We start from the raw sequence: 15,340 nt of genomic DNA, 5'->3' as shown, positions 1-15,340 counted from the left end.
ACTAATATCAGAGGAGAAAGCAGCAGTAGCCGGACATGTCAGGGTTAAAATGGCATGCAGGAATAGCCAAATAATGTGTTGAGTGTGGGACGATGTGTGATGCAGCAGAACCGGAGTGGTCCGCCGATCCGATGATGCAGAGTGGGCAGTGTCGGCTGTTGCTCCATGCAGAGTCGGTGTGTGTCTCACTGTGGCTCCTCTCACACTCCAGAAGGTCACACAGGAAGTGGCTTGCTCACACGCACGTACGCACACACATTTCGGGCCAGCCTCTTAAAATAGCCGTGGAGGTCTTAGGCTCAGGCCACTCGGATAGGAAATTAATGTTTGCCACATAGTAAAGTAGCTCTAATGATTATTTTCATTATTGATTAAGCCATTTGGTTTCACCTTAAGGAGCTTTAGAGTTGTTAAGATAATCTTATTTACACACCTTCTGACAGTACCATATATATTTTCTATTGGCGTTTTCTAGCTCATGTTGAAGGTATAGGATTTTTATCCTTACCAAAATGTTAAATGCTTTAGGGCTCCTTCAAATGGAATATTTAGGGCTGAGCAATGAATCCAAACATTTGGCTAAATTGCATATGGCCATATATCCAACTAGGTAGTTTGGGTTAGTGAGTAAGTCACACTTGACAAGACAAGATCCATAATGATATATTCAGCTCTGAATGTCTCCCGGGATTATTTATCCATTTTCCCTGTTGTAAACAGTTAGCGTTGTTAGCATGATTGCTAGCCGACCACTGGAAATTCCATGATGCCATGGGTTGAGTTTACCAGAACCAGAGTAAAGCAGGTGCTGTCAAGAAAAGCAGTCAGGTCCATAATAACACCTCTTTGTATGAAACATTTTCATCTGTCACATACAGATTCATTCTTTAAACCCACTGACCAAAAATATGTTTGAAACAGTTGACATGACAGAATGTAGTGCTGTTGTCCTTCATAGGCTCTCATTACATTCCTCTTGGGAGCAACAGAGTCATGTGCCACAACTAGTGGTGAAATTCAGTATTACTGGTCCAGTCCCGTATAGACCTTAATGTCAAACCAATTTGAAAATGTTTGAATTGGACAAACCCTAAGACCTAAAAATCACATTCCCTGGACATAAGGGGAACATGCTTGTTTTTATACTACACACATCAAATGACATCATTATTTTAAAAATGAAACCCACTAAAATCATGACTCATATTGCTATTGTAATATCTGCCAAAGTGATTACAATATGATTCCTGTGGATATCATTCAGCACTAGAAATTTCTTGTGCATTGTTTTAAACACATTTTCCAATATGTAGCATGTTTGGTATCTTTTAGAAACTACTAGTAATAAGTAAACATGTTTGTTTGAAAATTAGTAGGCTGCACAGCATACGTTTGTCACTGCATGAGTGTCCACTGCTTGTGGTGCTGAATATTTTTTAGATTCATTGAGTCTGATATTGATATCAATATTTGGGGATCTTTGATAAAATCAGTAAAATTATTGGCTAATAATTGTTTCAACATGAACACATAACATTGTCTTATATCTGCCTGTATATCAGTCTAGATCTACCAATCCATTAGTAGAGCCAGATTGTCTATGAAATGTCAGAAAACAGCTAAAAAAGGTAATACCCTCCAACAATTCAAGGTAACATGTTCATATGTGATAAGTTACTAATAAAACAAACAGATTAATAGACCATTTCTTTCAGTGGCTAGTGTGTTTTAACAATCACACTTACAACTGTGGTTGATATTTCTTTGTGAAATGCCCCACTATAAGAAAATAACCCCTGAAATACAGCCTGCATGCAGAAAGGCGGAAAAAGAAGCAGCCACAGAACATGTTCCAGTGGGATGGCCATGCAGTCGTGTGAACACACTTAACTAACAACTTCCTTCACATTGGATGCACTTTGACAAACAGCCCTGCTCCTCAGCGCTTACGCCATGTGCCTCAGCATTAACGCTAACGCCCTGTGGTATGGTCGGCTGGACAGGCACTTGACTGATGGCTCTATTAGAGCCCCCCACCACGGCACCTAGTCCTATCCCGGGCCTTTCTGCGGACCTGACGTGCTGCTGACAACGCACTGATGGGCTAAGGGGGAAGACTAAATGGAGGGTCCAAACATACCAACAGCCACATTCAGAGAAGCGCCAATAGACCAACACACATAGAAACAAACCGGGGCACATGCGTGTTAAGGAAGATAGGTGGACGCGGCTGCGCGCACACAAACACAAGAACCACACAAGGAAGCAGAAAGGATTTAGCCATGCTTCACCTTTTGTATTTGCTTGGAACAATGGCTTACACAAATACAACACACAGCTGATCTGCACCCCTCCGATTCCGCCTCTTTGGTGGCTTGTTCCTGAGACCACCATGAAACATGGAGGCCACTGAAAGGCTGGCTCTCGATAATCAGCTCTGAAGGGGGTGGAAAATACAATTCATATCTCCACTCTTCTTGGGAAAGCAGCCACTGGAGCAGGAAATGACAGTGGATGTTTTAATCTTCAAACGGTGAGCACCACGCTCCCTCAGGCTAGATGGAAGAATTTGCTCAAATGTGACAGAGCTGCCTACTCGTTTGAGCAGCATGCTCGCTACAACAGCTCTTTTCTTTTTTTTTCTCTAAACATTCAGAAATGTCTTCCAAAATAAATGTATATTTAACCGCAAATGTAAAAGAATTTCAACAGAGCACTTGGTTTGTTTTTCCCCGAGCCTCCATGACATTCACAAGCTCTGTAGCTGATATTTTGAAGCTGTGACGTAGAACTCCTTGGGTAAGACAGGCAGACGGCGCTGCCTCTCGAGGCCCGGTCCAGCAAAATTCTCCTGGGCGACACTATAAACACCTAGCCCCCCCGGCACCTGTCATCCACGGCTGCCTGCTCCCTTCCAACAGGGCTCGCAGGGAATTCGCAAGGTGGAGAAGTGACACGACAAACAATTATATCCCAACACTGCTCGATGGGTATGTTGCTCCTTTCGAGACCTATCCCTAAATCTGATGTAAAAAATCGTAGTTCTTGCCTGGAGACAACCTTGGAGCAAGTGGAAAGAAAGTATAACAGGTGACATTAACCAAATGGAGTGTCTCTGCGCCAAACCCGGATAGAAATGAGCTCAATTTATCAATGTCAATAACGGCGGCAATCCCAGGATAGAGAGACATGCATATTAATTGAAAATAATCAGATTAAGTCCCACTACAATCTGACATTTTGAAATGGGCACTTTATCTTCAGAGCTGGAGAGAGATGCAAGATTGCCTACGTACAAATCAGAGAACACTGCTTAATTGCATGTTATCACCCTATGATTGCTTTGGCATTATATAAAACAGTATGGTAATTACTCCACAGATAGTGATGTAAATAGCCTCAGGCTGCTGCTCCCATAAGAGGAAGTGGAGAGAGGGCACGGGTGCTGAACATCTGGGCGAAGAGGTAGTACAATTAGAAGTGTATAGTCAGGTGATTAGCTACATCACACATGCGTTAGCAGAAACATATATTTGACAGCAACATTCACACTTCACTGTGAACACTTGACTCTGAGCCTTAAACAGAGTCGCTTTCAAGAGATTCTGAAATGTAAATACGAGTTTAAAAACTGGAATCTATAGGAGGATGTGTGTGAGAAGAAAGTAAGTGGCCCTCATGGTGTCACTGCCACCCAGCCCCAGCGAACAGATGCACTATGGGCCAGCTGGAGGTCCCCTCCCTCAGCAGAGGCCCCCTCTGCCCCAGAGGAAACACAGCTCTGAGGGCTGCCGTCATATGTTTTCAACGTTTGTACAACGCCTGATAAATGTAATGTAAAAGGGGCTTTGTGTGTGGGGGGCAGTGGGGGTTGACTGTGATTGCTGGTAATAACTGACTAATAGAATAAAGCAATAACGCGCAGCCTCGGGGCGAGAGAGCTCTGTACCGACAATTTCATACTGCAGATTTATCATCTCGGGGAAATTAGCATTTCAGTCTGTTCACTTTCCCATCTGAAGGAGCTCCGTCATGAGACCACGTGCCCCGAAAAGATGTCTGTCAACTTCAGGTCTCCTTCGTCACGACACTCCATAACTCTCGCAACACCCCCACGGAGAGGGAGACATCTCTAAGTTGACAGGGAACAATAATGATGGAGATTTGCAGCATGGCTTTTCGAGGCACTTCATAAACAACAGACTGTTAAAATACAATTCCAATATTGGGCAACAATACAGAGATGATACTTAAATTTGGTTGATCTATTAGCATTAATATAACAACCCGTGTATATTACAGGCTCTGTTTCTTGAGATGAGAATATATTAATACAATTATTCACTCATAAATCACTTTCAGCTGAAAAATGACGCTTTTCTGCATGTTGTGCATACTTGCAAGGCTTGAATGACACTTACAGTCTTGATTTAATTAAAGTTATAACTTCTTGTAGCTCTTTATCAGGACTGATTTATCTAAATATGCATGTTCAAATGCAATTTGGTAGTCGCAGATGATAGAAGTTTTGCCTGCCATTATTCAGTTGAGATTGATTAGGGAAGAAAAATGGTTTAATAAAGAAACCGGGAGCTAGCAAAATCTCAAAATTCTTTTTACCTATTTAACATGTCTATTAGACCATTTTACTAATCCTTTATAAAGCCAGAAATCTTCCATATTACTTCCCTTGAACTGCATTTAATGTTCGATATCTGTTTCCTTACCTTGATGCACTCATCCATCACTTTAAGTTACTTGCAAGAAGGTGTGGAGATGTGTGAGGTACTTAAAATATTTATAAAATAAAAGTTATGACTGCGTGTAGCTCCTTGTCATTGCTGTCTAGTCTAAACATGCACATTCAAATGCAGTTTGGTCATCATAGATAATAAAAATGTCAGCTGAGCTTGATTATGTTGGACAAATGACTTGATAAAGAAGTCATGTCATGTTGCCAAACTAACACTGTAGAATACTTATTTTTTGACCTACTGTTGATGCACTCATCCATCACTTTTATGTACTTGCAAGAAGGTGTGAAGACATGTGAGATGCTAAAAATCTTGATTTAATTAAAGTTACGTATGCTTGTAGCCCTTAACATCTTATATCAATATGCAATTATTATTTGGTCAACACAGATTAGAGAAATCTGGTCCATCATTGGTCAGCTGAGCTTGATTAGTTAGGATAAAAATGTCTTGATAAAGAAATATGCAGCTGACAAGATCTCAAAATCTTAACATTATTAACATGGTTTTTAACATTGATATATCACATATACCAAAGTAATACTGTTGAACACTTATATTAAACCCATAATCTTCCATACATCATTTATTGTTCAGTATTTACAATATCTTTGTTTATTTACCTACTTAACGTGTCTTTTATGCCATATTGCTAAAAAAAAAACTAATACTGTAGAATAGTAAGTATTCTATACTTAGTCCCTTGAACTTCATTTAGTTAAAACTATTTATTTGCTTACTTTTGATACTAATTTAAAAAACATGGCGATTTAAAGAGCAATTTCACCTATGAAAAGAGGATTTGTTTGCCTTTAAGCTAGCCTTCATTTAGTGTTGAGACATTGATAAGAAGCTGAGAATGTGTTAAAAAATTCTCCCATCCATAACTTTTGGGTACTAGCAAGAATGTTTTAAGACATGTAAGACACTTAAATCTCTCTTTTTTTTGTTGAAGTTATGATGATAAAGGAAAAAGGTAGCTAACAAGCTCTTGAAACTAGTGTTTATTTTCCTACTTTTGCCATGAACCAAACTACTTATATTAAGCCAAAGATCTTTTGTGTTTGTTTCCTTGAACTTCTTTTAGCGTTAAATGTTTATTTCCTTACTTTTGATGCACTTAGCAGAGATGAAAAGAGAAATTTCCCCTATGAAAAGAGATTGTGCTCGTCTGTAAGTTTGCCTTTACTTAGTGTTAATTTTCTCCAGAGTGCTTGTTTCTCACTCACAGAGTCAACGAGCGACTGAATAAGCAAGTGGTACTCAGCGGATAATTTTGTTTACAATGTTCCGGAGGCCTATGATTAGAATATTAATTAGGCCCATCTATGACGGTCAGATAATAACAATGTCAGTGGGCTGAATGGATTCTGTGACCTGTAAAAGGCCTATTCACAATCTCCAGTCTGCCATAGTTCATTCTTTTGGCCACAGGCAGCAGACTTTTTCACACCCTTTTTCTAAATGTGTCGATTGTCCCCTCGCTGCTACAATGTGGAATAAAGTATGTTAAAGAAATACAAATATGTTCGAGTGCGTGTTTCATGGCAAACAAAGTTGAAATGCACAACTAATTTGGAACTTTTTCGGACTCGACAGTTGACTTGGCATGTTTGGGCTTTAATTACATGACACGGATCACAAACACCAAAGAGGAGGAAACATCCTTCCACACCCACAACCGATGTTCACTTGTCCCTCGAATGAATTAGCAAACCCTTTTCTGATTGTATCCAACCACTAGAACTGACAGTTTAAAAAAAAAAAGAGAAAGAAATTAAACTCACCCTGCATTATCTGCCGCAACTGACTGACTGTGAAAATGACATAACATGAGATCCATCATAATGCGCAGCCAAAACACTGCAGGATCTTGAATTAATCGTCCCCATGTAAAGAGTATCCCTTGTTTGCCCTGTTAATGTGAGAACATTACTCAAGTTGCATCTCCTGGGACATCAGTGGGATGCCGCTGTTCAGCTGACGGGATGCCTCAGTTAGGGAGGCCAAAGACATTCTCTGTACGGGCTGCTTACAGCAATCAAAGCACTTAAGAAACACAGCCAATAAAAACACGACATCCTCACACCGTCTAAAAAGAAGGGTTCTGAGGGTCAGTAGGTCCATTGTATGTATTATTGTTAAGTCTCTTGGGAAAAGGCAGGATAAGCTTCTTTTTTGTTTTTTTTTCTTGAGCTCAGTGACAACATCCCGTGAAATGAGATAGATAATCCACATGCAATTAGAAGAGGAGTCTTCCAACAGCTGAATTATTACATTTCCAGAAATGTCTAACATTTCGCGATCTTTTAGTCCAGATATACATTTTTGTGCCTGTTTTTTTTTTTTCATTTTTCTCGACTTTCACATTCAAATGAATAGTCTGATTACTCATACTCATGAACACTTAATGACTTCAGTTGTAAATTTAAGACCTGTCATGGCATTGTGGGACTGAAGTGACACAGAATGAACTCCAAAGAGAACAGGTGACAGTCAAGGCTTAAACAATAGGCGGCAGTACAAAGCATGTCGTAATAAGTAACCTTATTTTCATTCATGTAATCACAGCAGTGTTCTATTTTTGATTGAGTCAGCGCTGATGCTTGTTTATCATAATTGCAAGGCTGTTTTATGGATAGCGTTTATGCCACAGGTGATGATCTCAACAAAACGTGAAGTCATACACGTGCAAATCAAAGCACCAGACAGAACAAAGATTGTTTCTTCAGCAATATGAGGAAAGTTTGCACAGACTAATGACATGGTGTGCTTTGTTAAGTCCTGTCATGATAATTGCGTTATCGAATTATTGTATGTGTCTTATCATAAATATCTTACTTGTTAACATGCAGTTTTTTCTAATTTCAGTATCTGGCTATTCTTAAGAATTGAAAGCTAATTGCTGCTTGAAATGGGGTACTTGCTATTATTCTATTCTATTATTATATCTGAGACATAAGATGGTTAAATTGACAGTTGCAACTGATACTTTGCAACAAAAGTAGCTATTGACAAACATCTTAGCCTCTCCCTTGCTTCATCACAACACATCTTCATAACTAAACAATTGAATAGGTTGATTACCAATGACGACCCCAAAATGTCACATATGATAGTTTGGAGAGTACCAGCGAAAGATGTTCTGGACCTTTGACCCATCCACCCACCCAGACCTCGTCCCTAGGCAGACTTTGTCACTCATTATACAACCAAACTTGACTTCCTCCTTTGCTACCATCGTAAATAGTGCGGCAACTAGAGGTATCTTCCTCACACTAGACAAAAATATGGCTGTTTGTACAAAATACCTACTGGGCTGTTGTTTTTCTGTTGAGGAGGAGTTGACATCAGATCTGCAAAACTAAGAAAAGAACATTCACAGCAATTTCAACATGACTGGTCTGAAATGCCCTGTGGTCTGAAATCCAACATAAGAAAACATATTTTGCAGAGCAGCAAATAGTAATTATTTAACTATTGAGTCATCTCCAGATTTCCAGGATTATTTGTTGAACTGTTTTAAACAAAAAAATGCTGACCACAGTTTCACACAATGAAAATAAGCAAATTTCCACAATAAAGAAGCTTGAACAAGGTAATGCTTGGCACTTTTGCTGAAAATATTACTTAAATCATTAATCAATTTCCAGATTACTAATTGTTTTATCTTTAAAAACTATAATATGTACTTCCCAAGACAGCCAAACCTCATATGGAAAGCAAACAAGACATAAAGTGTAAGATCCACATTTACAGTAGCTACAAACAACCTCAAAGTGCTCCAAGCTGAATCCTGAAGAATTAACTCCCTGTAGAGCGTTAGGCGTAAATCAAACCCATCACACAACCCCCCCAAAAAAAATTCAATCTTTGGTGAATCGAGTCAAAGAGGCATTTTGTCTCCTCATTTCAGGAACACTTAGTGTTGTGTTAAAATCACTGGGCTGGCAGGCATGTGGCTAGTGGCAGTGGACTGCGGTGAATGAGTTAAATCAGCCCCTTGTGAACTCGACCCTGTGTCGTCACGAGAGGAAAGAGGCCAAAGACTCACGCAATGGGGGTAATCCAACAGTGAGCCGGTGTGGCAGCGCTGCTTCCCGCTGGTCCCAGAAAGGCTCAAATAACTCCCATGTGCACCCAAGGAGAGCGGAGGACAGGCATACATCAGAGGGGGAGCTGGAGGTTGAAGGAGTGTGGATTTATCCTGGAGTTTCAGAGAGATGTTCCAATTGCAGCCTGCACCTCGTTGCTTTACTGTCATCAATTCTGCCAATAGTGAAGTCATTGACTGTGGTGATGGCTCTGTGTACTGTCTGCTGTCACAAAGATTGGTTACTGTAAAGCTAGGTGTCCATGACACCGTGTTATACAATTTCAAACTAACCATTTTTTAAAAACTGTTTCTAGCATGTTCACACCTGAAAACATGACAAAATAACAAAGTTTCTACTTTTGAATAAGGTTATTTAACTCAATGATTTCAAGCATTATTAGAATTTTTAGCCGACCTAAATAAATGAGGGATGTGTGCCATTAGCTGACTAACTGATTAAAGGTACACTATGGACGAACTGGCCACCTGTCTAATTCCCTCTCAAAACAAATAGGGAGCAGCTAACAGCAGAGTAACTGCTAACAGCTACCAACTGTAACTGCTCTTAGCTATTTAGCTTAGTTAGCCGTGGAGCTAGTAGTCCAGACTGATTAAGTGTTGGCGTTTAAAACACAAGTGCAGTCTTCATAATGCACAGTGCAACATGGCTCACATTTTGGCATCATTTAGAATACACTTGTTTATTGAAAAATGGTACTGAAGGTTTTAAATGACTCTTGAAAATCATTTCATGAACTGTGATGTAAGCCATGTGAACTGAACACTGTGCTCTTTCATTTGTAACCAGCTGCGAGTTTTCACACATACAGTACCACTCCATATCCTTTGTCTACACAGCGGATATTATGTAAGTGCAGCATGACTGTCAAGATAAATATTGTATGTGAGCACTAGAGGACCTCATCTAGATCAGTTTGTACTTTGCAGTTTGTACTCAAACTAAATGTCCAGTACAGATAACCAACCACAGTTCAGTTCTGTTCTGTAAGTCAGCAAAATGTTCCCCTCTATAAACAGTCTGTGAAAACTGTGTTCTCGGCTCATTCTCTCTGAGACGAGACCATATGCACGCTTTCGTAAGTCGAGGGTGTAGAACTGGATTCATCTTTTTCTCCCCAAGTTAAAGTGTGGGTTGTTTTCTCTCTCTTTACCTTCAAAACATTCATTTGATTGTGAATTAATAATTCACAATGTTTGGTGGGTCCGAAATGAATGTTTTGTCTATCTCTGGGAATTCTGAAGGTTTGGTTGAACTTCTAATAAGGTTTCTCAGCCAACAGTATAATGACTGTACTTGAGGTTAGGGAAGGCGACTCTGGAGAAAGACATTTGTTTGTCGAATCTAATTCCCTTGTCATCAAAAACAGACTCTTTGGTTCCTTATATTAGCCAAATTCGACGACCCAGGAATGAGACTCAAATGAGACTCAAACCACCTTTCTCCAGAGTCGCCTTCCCTAACTCTCAGTAAGACATTTTTTTGTTACAAGATTGACTTTGTCATTTCTCTTTGGAGGACAAACTTTATGATGCCAACACTCTTTTCTAGGTTACCTCTTTCAGCATCCCTGCGCTACAGTTTCTTGTTATTTATTGACTCTTATATACACTCATACAGAGTTCTCTCCAATAACTCATATATTGGTCAGGTTCCATTGCAGCTCAAAATGGTACAGAAAAGAGATTAGCACTTTTTTTCTCCTCACAATTTGTAGTATACCTCTCATTGTATTAAGGATCTTAGTCCCAATTGCTTTGAATGTTATATTCCACTCATTTATCCTCTGCAGCCAAGTGTCTGCAATGTGTTGGCTTAGCAGACTAATTAATTTGAACTGAAGATTTCCCCAAGCTGCTTTCCCTTCCTCTAATGAGAGACAAGTGCCAGTCAAAGTGGGAGCCATACTGCTGTCCAACATTAAAATAGAAGCCTTCAGCAGCCTGTCTGGGGCGTGACGGGGGTTGGAGGGGGTGATTGCTCCGACCGGCAGCCACCACCTGCTTTGCTTGTTCACGCTGTCATTGGTGCCCTTTTTTGGAGCGTGCAGAGTCTTTAAGAGTTTAGCTATGCCTTTGATGCCCTCTTTGATTTTTTTTAGAATATGCACAGGATCAATAAGGAGCACAGACTTCAAAGCTCCGGCACCCGTCCACCTGCTGCTGGTCACCATTTCTGAAGTGTTTCCAATCACATAGGGAGACTAAACAAACAGTCAGGAGGGGCGAGGTTGAAGCTGACTCCACGATCAATAAAAACCAAAACCATGCGTGTAGAAATTTGGCTGCATGATCTGACTACAAAAAATGTTTTTGGGGGCCACTTGAGGTTCCTTTTCATGCGAACGTGATATTTCTTTGCATATAAATAAGAGTCCAAGTGCATTTCAAAGTGGAAACATGCGAGACTCTTAAGTATCATTTGAGAACGACGGCCTTATTTTACAAGCCAAAATGTATGCCTATAATTCCACTGTAGAAACACACACACTTCAAAGTGCTTAGATTAATGCGTAATAATCTCCAAGAGCCATAACGGTTTAATAACTCACTCAGATGTCTCTAATATGTCACTCAAGCCTCAAACACTAAACATTTGATAATAACGCTCTTTTTTTTCCCTTCTTTTGCCTGCTACAAATCTAGTAACCTAAGTGGCAGCAAAGTTCAAAGAAGCAGATTGTAATGCATGTTATGGAAATAAACCCGGGGCTGATTATCCTTTAAATCTCTGGCTGCCCCAACCCCCTCTAAAAATGGCTGTCATGATGAAATGACTATCCTTTATTACATTCTTCTCCCTTAATCCTCCTCAATTTATTAGAGGGGGAGTGCCTCGGCACAACAATGCCAAAACTCATTTCCATGGGAGCCCACACTGCATGATGTCCGTGGAGGGAGAGACAACTGATTTCCTATGCAAAGGGACCTTTTGAAAGGGGGAGGAAAGGAGACAACTGATTCTTTTATTGCGAATGACTTCAGTGTTTTGTTTAGGGGGGCTGAGGGTAGTGGAGCCAGCATGACTTCTGCCTGCACACTTTAATTCAGCTGATGCAGGTGCATGGCTAATTGCAGGTGTGGCAGTGGCCGGCCTCCACCTCTCTGTATGCCGCTATCCACACACACACACACACACACACACGCACACACACACACACACACACACACACACAGACACTCAGACACTTGGCTTTTCTGTATAGACATTAGCCAGGTACTGGAAGAATAGATCAGCAAGCAACTCATTTGCATTTTCTTCGCTATTCAAACTCTGCTGTAAGTCTGAGAGAAACTGAAGGGCCCTATTCAGAAATCTTAATAGTCTAGTGGGTATCACAGTGTGGGAAAAGCTAAGCACAAACTTTCTGTGTGAGGAAAATTTACAAAAGACTTACTGTGAACTGTTCGCTTATTGTCCGTGAAATAAATAATAGAAGGAAATCCAGTTGAGTTCCTGAAGGAGAGACTGTAATATTTTGCAAATGTGTAAAAGCAAATCTAATAATGGAAACGCTTTAGTTTCCATTTTGTCAGTTAAACAAGATTTTAACTGTGCTCTCTTTTTGTCTTTACTCTTTTTAAAATGTTCATTCTATGCCGTCGTTTTCTCCCTCTTGTGAATGTGAGAAATAGCTTAAAAAATGAGTGGGAGGAGGAGGGGGAAAAAAAGAAACTTCTTAATGAAACCTCCCTCTCCAAATCCCAAATGAGAGGAAATTACTCATCAAGTGATTATGAAACTGTTGGCATTATAGAAATCAGAGTGGAAGAATAGAGTCAGGAGGGAAGGACGGGAGGGTGGGGGGGCCAGCAATTTGTTCTCAATGGACAGCGGATGAAGAGGTGGCAAGTTAAAGTCTCCAGTCTGAAGGGTCTCCTTGTAAAGCTAATTCCAGTTAATGGCCACGGAACAAGGCTCTACTAACCCCACTGTATATCTGACGTCCTGGCTCCAGGTAATCAGACTGACATTAATGCAGGCTCCAAAAGAGACACCTCGTCATCAGGAATTTTCCTCATTGGCACCGAAAATGCCAGGCTGCACACCTCTGACTGCGTGGCCCCCACATCTATTAACCTTATTGATTTGGAGCCCTGCTGAGCCCCTCCAGAGCTCCCGCCCCCCTGCTGCTGGACTGAAGTGGATCAATCCTGCGCCGGGGGCCACAACTCGATAACAACCCAGTGTCAGAGACTACTGTTTACAACCTGAAATGAATACACACATAGATGCTGCTCTGTATATTTACTTCTCATCTATGAACACTTTTGCGTCAGAAGTTTTAATAATTGTTAATTATATCTGAATAATTGCTGAATTACAGGAAGCTGACTACTAGTGTGCACCCAAGTGCAGTGTTATCATTTTAAATCAAACTAAATGAATACAAATGTCAAAATAAAACATTGAATATGGATTTTTGTCGAAGGAGCTCTATATTAACTAATCTCTGCTGCTCTGACAAGATCAGTCGAAACTATTCTCTTCATTGATTTTTCACTGCAGTTAATTTACTCTAACAAAGTGCCTTCAGCGTAAATATCTGCATCAGACACTTGAGGCGATCGGCATACTCTGCCCAACTCTTGCACATTTAAAGTTTAATCAATGCATATTACATGTGACAAACTACTTAATAATGGGACAATCGCTGTCGAAGTATATCAGTCTTACCGTTTAGGCCACGTGGCCACAAGACTGTTTACTCCGAGCTTTTCAAATAAATCGCTAACTAAATACTGTACCTTTGTGTCTATGAAGGAATTTTTTGTCAATTTCTTCTTCACAAGTAATCTGAGTTATCTGTAAACCACTATTTCAGTGATTCATATACATAAAAGTTTATGTAGAGAATAGTGGTTTACCATTGCACTTGATACCCCTGTATCACACCAGATCTGGGATAAGAGAAATTAATGAAAAAGGTGCACAAAAGAAATGCCATATCTTGCAATGATACAGAAAATAAGATAAATGGTCTTGTTTCATGGAAATCTGCACACCGTTTTTTTTGTAATCCTGCCTACAAACCAACAAATGGATACGGATGATAACATAACATCCTTAATAGAGGTAATGACAAAACAAAAGCAGCAAATTGTTAAAAGAAACTAGAACCAGTAAATGTTGGATCAAAGTTTGATAGTCTAATATGTAAGAATCTCATATTCATCCTAAAAACAAGTAGGGGGCAGCGTATCACCAGAGTACCTGAGAACTTCTGCTAGCTGTAGCTGCTCTTAGCTAGTTAGCTCAGTTCGCCATGCAGCTGAGGTCTGAACTTGGATCTGAGAGTGGTAAGCTAACTTGAAAGAGAAAGGGTTGAGGCTAAATGGTTAGCTGCTTATTTAAGTTGATATCTGCACCACAATACGTAGACATTAATATGTTGTTAAAAGTGTTATTTAATCACATTCTGTTGGTCATTTTTGTTTATATTTTTATGATGTTCTAGTTTTAAGTCTATGCTTTAGTTCTTACATATTGCAACTTTAATCGGGTCATCGTAATAGCTCTGTTTAAAACCAAACTTTGCTTTATGATGAGCCAAGTCCTGCTCCTTTTTTGAAGTGGGGTCTTCAAAAAAAAAAAAAAAAAAAAGAAGAGGCATCTGTAAAAACAACCCACTGTGTCTTTAAACTTTGAGCACATTCTTACCGACCAGCTGTAACAACTCCCGCAGTACAACAACACTACGAAGTCACTGATATCTATTGTAACTCTACGGGGCCCTTTGCTCGGAGTCTACTATCAACATCATGACGGATGATGTCTAATTTTCTCAACAGCGTTTCATCTCCCTACGCCAAAACAGCTCTGGCATGCAGCAAGTGCCAGCGTGACAGAAGTGGCAGCAGCAGCTCTCACATTTTCTGAAAATGTAAATAGCTGGTAATACTGTACCATTTACTGTGCCGGAGTGGAAAGCACTGTGTGGCAGCATAGTGCTGGATGCCTGGTAAGCCACTACAGGCTCTGTGTGATGGAAGCATAAGCATCAGTGTCGAGAACGGTCGGTCTCATCTGCGACTCATCATCAGCTAGTGGAGCCCAGCAGGGGGAAAAATGTACACCCAGGGCAAATCTGTAAACACCAATTTAATCTGCATGGAGAAAGTTACTGTCATCAGCTGTGACAGCAAAAGCCTCTGGGCCACGCCAATGCGCAAAGAGTCACTCTTCTTCCCCCAATATCTCTGTCAAACGCAGACATTAAGCCATTATGGACGTCAAAAAACTGCCATTGAGAAGTTCTTTTCTCTCTGCCAGTCAGCGTTGCAGGATGGATTCCACAGGCCATGGTGTAAACGATGCAGATGCCCTGCAGTTCCTCCTTTATGTTAATTGCTGACAAATTGCTGTTGACCTTTGGAATTAGAATTAGAAAATTTAGCATATAATTATTCATGTTTCACAACAGCTTTTTTTTTTTTTTTTTTGACAATTACCAGGCAAGCAGTGGTGAGG

General features: G+C 40.2%; 1 long non-coding RNA gene across 1 annotated transcript in view; it reads left to right on the top strand.

Moving 5' to 3' along the window:
• The window catches only part of LOC119008630, a 51,376-nt gene extending 38,087 nt beyond the window's left edge, over positions 1 to 13,289 (top strand). Inside the window, exon 2 of the long non-coding RNA XR_005071470.1 lies at positions 12,828 to 13,289. This is a non-coding gene — a long non-coding RNA (uncharacterized LOC119008630). The remainder of the gene's footprint in view (positions 1 to 12,827) is intronic.
• The last annotated feature ends 2,051 nt before the right edge of the window (positions 13,290 to 15,340 follow it).

Source organism: Acanthopagrus latus, chromosome 19, assembly GCF_904848185.1.
Source record: "Acanthopagrus latus isolate v.2019 chromosome 19, fAcaLat1.1, whole genome shotgun sequence".
Lineage (NCBI taxonomy): Eukaryota > Metazoa > Chordata > Actinopteri > Spariformes > Sparidae > Acanthopagrus > Acanthopagrus latus.
The sequence above is the reverse complement of the archived record's forward strand: the minus strand, read 5'-3'. Positions and strand labels throughout refer to the sequence as shown.